Consider the following 4,891-nt stretch of genomic DNA (forward strand, 5'->3'; position numbering starts at 1 on the left):
TGATAGGGCATTAAGTATAATAAATTAAATAACACATAGCTAAGAGGTGATAGAGTAGATTAGAACCCCTCGAAAAAGCTTTGTCAACCTTGGCTTTGCAATCTGCTCTATCACCCTCTGAGCAGACTCAGCTATGAGTTATTTATAAAATGTCAAGCTAATTGACTAAGACGGATTGTTCTAACAGAATTATGAGTGAGCAAAAAATGTTTTTTTATAAAGGTTTGGAAGGTACATTGTCAAATTTGTTTTAATCAAAGCCAACACTTAAAAACATTTCTAATGAAAATATTGTTATTGTATTGAATTAGTGAAGTAAACGTCCTGGTCCATTTTATTTGTTGGGATAAAAATGTTGTATATTTATATCAGTATGTTGTAAGAGCATTTTCTGTGAAATATTTGACTTTTTGGGGAATTAGAAAAGATTTGGATATTTTTAATATAAGTTGGGAAACTGATTTCTTTTCTAACACTTTTTTACCAGAATATTTCAATAACCTTTGATCCCCACTATATTTTTTGAATATACTTATGTCCTTTTTTATAAAAATTTACATCTTTATTATATTATTTTTTATTCTGTTTGTTAAATTTGTTTTTATACATTGAATGTAGATTTCTGTCATTTACTGTCTGTTATTACATGGTGTCATTATCAATGAAAATACTGTATTGTTAACATGTATGTGCAACCATGAAAATACTGTTGATATTATTATGCAACCATGGAAAATACTGTTTATGTTGATAAATACTGTTTATACTCAGTGGGTGTTCCTGCAATTTTCTTAAGTCATGCTTTAGTGATTCTCTATATGGACACGCAACCATGGAAAAACTGTTAACATTGATGTGCAATTATAGTATATTTGTTATATACATACTACATGTTTATTGTATTGATATGCATTTTTTTGTGACACTTCTTGAATTTCACTAAAGACAGTATTTACCAGTATCAGATCTTTTGCTGCTAAGTAATTAGTATCTGTATGTGTGTATGTGTATTTGAATTGTATTGTTTTATAACCATTGAAATTAAGGGCGTCACTTTTTTTTTAGTTTTTTGCTGTTGCCTTTTTCAATAGGGGGGAAGTGTAGTTGAATAAAAATTCATTTGTTAAAGGGGCACTAGCTGTCAAATTCATGGTCACCGATTTGACTCAAATTCTCATATTTGATTTATAACAATTTAAAACATTTATCCAAACTATCACAAGTCTGAAATAAACAGTTTACAGAGCATGAGGTAGATGACATATAGGTTCGTTTCGTATGTATTTTAGTCCAGACGCCATCTAATTAACTATCGATTTGACCTCAGATGACCATATAAGCGATGTAAACATAAATAAAGATATGAATAGATTAAACCAACACGTGCAATTGGATTTTTATAGGTCTGTTTGATTTTATTTTATAGATTAGAAATAGATGTTTCTCATTGTTTTAACCGTATAAGAATGATTTTATGTGCATCGAATTAGTAATGAAATGATTTACCGTAGTTTCACTTTCATTGTTGACATTCTTTTTCTTTAAATAACCAGTACACGTACAATGCATGCCTTGTCAATCTCTAGCTAGGGGTTAAATTGAAGTTCACATGAATACGGATTTGAAGAGGTCAACTCATTCACTTGCAAGTGAATAACTAATAATAAATGTTTCTAAGGGTAATTTGACAAAATTGAATATTTTTGGCTGCAAAAAGCGACTTGTTATTTCACTATTTCACTTTCATTATTGATTGAACAGAAAAAAATCACTTTAGATTTTTTTATATATCTCGTAGCTAGTGCCCCTTTAATAAATAACTTTTGTCAGGTTGAAAAAATGTTGTTAATTTTATAGCAATTATTTTTTTTTTGTAAATAGCGGTCCAAGATTTTAAGTAATAGTAAAAGTTCAATGATAAGTTAATATTGATATTAAAAGACCTCCCAAAAAAAAAGGGGTGTTCAGATCCCCGAGCCCGAAGGGCGAGATGATTTAAATAGCCCTTTTTGTGAGGAAGTCTTTTATTGTCAATATCAACTTAATCATTGAACTTTTACTGACTTAAAAACCGGCAAAAATATAAGAAAAGTACATAAAAGGCACTTGCAGAAACTTATTCCCCTAAACTGTACGAGTCTAAATATGTTCAACTTGAATGATAGCTAAACAGTACTCAGACGGATATATACAATTAACAGTTACAAAATTGAAATGAAAACTGACGGAATTAATGGCATTACATCATATAATTATTTATTTATGATAAAAAAAAAATAGCTTCTAAATAACACCAAATGATAGTTTTATAAAATTAGGGGATAAATTTATACTTTTTTTGCCAACTTTTTAAAATAACGATTTCTTATATAATAAATCACGCAATCAAAACCCCATACAGACCTCTTTTATAACTGACCAATGAATCATAGTATGCCCCACATGTTATAAATCGTATCACAACAGTAGATAAGAACCATAGTGAAAAAATATTTAAAACTTTTTCATAAGCAGTCAGTTATGTGATAAACTGAAGAGACCCCCCCCCCCCCCCCAAAAAAAAAAAAAAAAAAAAAAAATCAACATAAAAATATAAATGGAAATTGTAAATTATAGCATTTTACAAGATCTTGTCTTTGTGTGCTAAGTACTAGTACAGAGAAATCAATTAAATTGATTGATTGTTGTTTGCTTTACGTCCACACTCTAAAAATTGTGTTTAGAGCCTAAACACTTTCCTAAACACATTTGTGAAACCGATTTTTGACATGTTTTAAATCTAAACATGTTTAATATTTAATGTGCTAACAGCCTAAACGTGTCAAGCTATAAAGTGCTTAGACTGTAAACATGTTTAGATGTAAAGTGTTTAGACTAGAAATATGTTTTGCTAAAATGTGCTTAGACTGTAAACATGTTTAGTTGTAAAGTGTTGTATCTGGAAACATGTTTAGTTCTGAAGTGTTTTGTCAGGAAACACGTTTAGCTGTGAAGTGTTTTGAATGTAAACATGTTTAGACCATGAAGGGTCGTGAAGAAACATGTTTATCGTTTTAGTGCGATAAGCCGTTACTTCATTAGACCCCAAAGAAACTAATATTCCGGAAGGCTAGACTGTTAAACGTATGATAGCTTTCAATACTACATGTGTTCATACCATCACAAAAGGAGCCAAACGCATCAAACTAAGAAACTTGAATTTCCAATTCAAATTGATTGTGACTTATACCTTTTCAATCTGAATGAGTATTTTCTTTAATTCAATTGTCAACATTCGACTATTGCATTTTTTCTTCATTTCAAATATTCATTAAACAGTCTAGAACTTTTGAAATGAAATTATTATTATACTAATTCTAGGATTAAAAACAAAATTACAAGATATGAAACAAAGGAATTTATGTCATGTAATTGTTTATTTCCAGTTAATCATTGATCACAATCAAATATAAACTCATAAAATCATAAATTCATAGCAACGTACATATACATAATATTGACCAATCAAAACAATTTGAAAATGTCCTGTTTTCATTTTACAAGTCAATACGAGCTTCTCCTTTCTTAGTACCCAACTGCTGGTCACTGGCCTGAAAGATAGAAAAATATTGATAAGCAACTAAGTAGAATTAATCTAAAAATATAAGTATACGAACTACAACACCAAAAAGTAAATGCATGATTTAAGATCAAGATAACAACATTAGAACCGTGGTATAAAAGCATAAATGTACTGACGAGTAAATTGATATTTTTAATATAAAACTTCTTTTCATGCTTAATATCAATCATTTGATCAAATATATATTGACATTTTAAAAATCAAATACACTTCGGATTCTTACCTAGCAATATAGTTGCTACTGTGCATTATCTCCTCTTTTAGCATGTCAAGACAAATGATTTCCTCTGCACTTCTCTCATCTAAAATAAAACAATACATATCAATAAAAATATAAGAAAGCACAACGGCTTATAACTATTGAAGAAAAACAAGCATCTTTTTATTTATTTTGAGCAAATGTTGATTGTGCATTTAGGAAGTGCTTACTAAAACAATGAACTCGATATGACACTGGTTTTGCGAATGATGCACTCGGCAGATTCCGCTCCCCTTCATGTTCCATTATAATCTGCCGAGGAGTACCAAATGAAAATTGTCCTCACGAACTCCTTTCCAAGAACATTTATATATATATATATAATAAGTACTAGCTTGCATGATAGAACATTAAACAACTCTTATCTTTACACAAGATAGTTTGAACACTAAAATCTCTTACAAGCACTTGTTTCCTGGGATGGTTCCCCCTTTTTCTTCTCATGCATTGACTATACGGTAGTGTACTTGTACATAATACTTAAAACTGTCAATAATCATTTAAAATTGGCAGTACAAAATAAAAATCAGTATAATTATAACGCCTTACCTTTCTGAAACAGTTAAGTTACGGTCAGTTATGGTCAGAAGTAAACAGCGTGGCCTTTGACTTCGGGTTCTTTGTTTCTTCTTCCCGCTCAAAAATTAGCACGTGGTATGCATGCCGTCTTCGGCCTAAATGTGTTGTAATTCTAAACGTGTTTAGGAAAGTGTCTAAATATTGAAAGTGCTTAGAATTTAAACACGTTTAGCTTCATATACTTGAAGATGTAGCTAAACATGTTTAGCACAACAACATGTTTATTGCAAAGTGCTGAGAGCCAAAACATGTATAGTGCAAAGTGCTGAGAGCCAAAACATGTTTAGTTTTGTAATGCTTAGAAATTAAACACTTTCCTAAGCACATAAGTCTTGCAACATGTTTAAATTCTAAGCACTATTTTTACAGTGCAGTAGCAAATATTTCATGCATGTTCATGACTATAACACATAAATTTTAAATGCAATAGG

The 4,891-nt window shown here is 30.1% G+C and overlaps 1 long non-coding RNA gene across 1 annotated transcript; it reads right to left on the bottom strand.

The window, feature by feature from the left end:
* Positions 1–3,458: 3,458 nt before the first annotated feature.
* Positions 3,459–4,616, bottom strand: LOC139503223 (uncharacterized). The gene is made up of 3 exons (XR_011659070.1): positions 4,431–4,616; positions 3,846–3,924; positions 3,459–3,590 (listed from the first exon to the last, which is right to left on the bottom strand). It is a non-coding gene; the product is annotated as an uncharacterized lncRNA (long non-coding RNA).
* Between the last annotated feature and the right edge of the window lie 275 nt (positions 4,617–4,891).

Source organism: Mytilus edulis, chromosome 14 (genome assembly GCF_963676685.1).
Source record: "Mytilus edulis chromosome 14, xbMytEdul2.2, whole genome shotgun sequence".
NCBI classification, from domain to species: domain Eukaryota; kingdom Metazoa; phylum Mollusca; class Bivalvia; order Mytilida; family Mytilidae; genus Mytilus; species Mytilus edulis.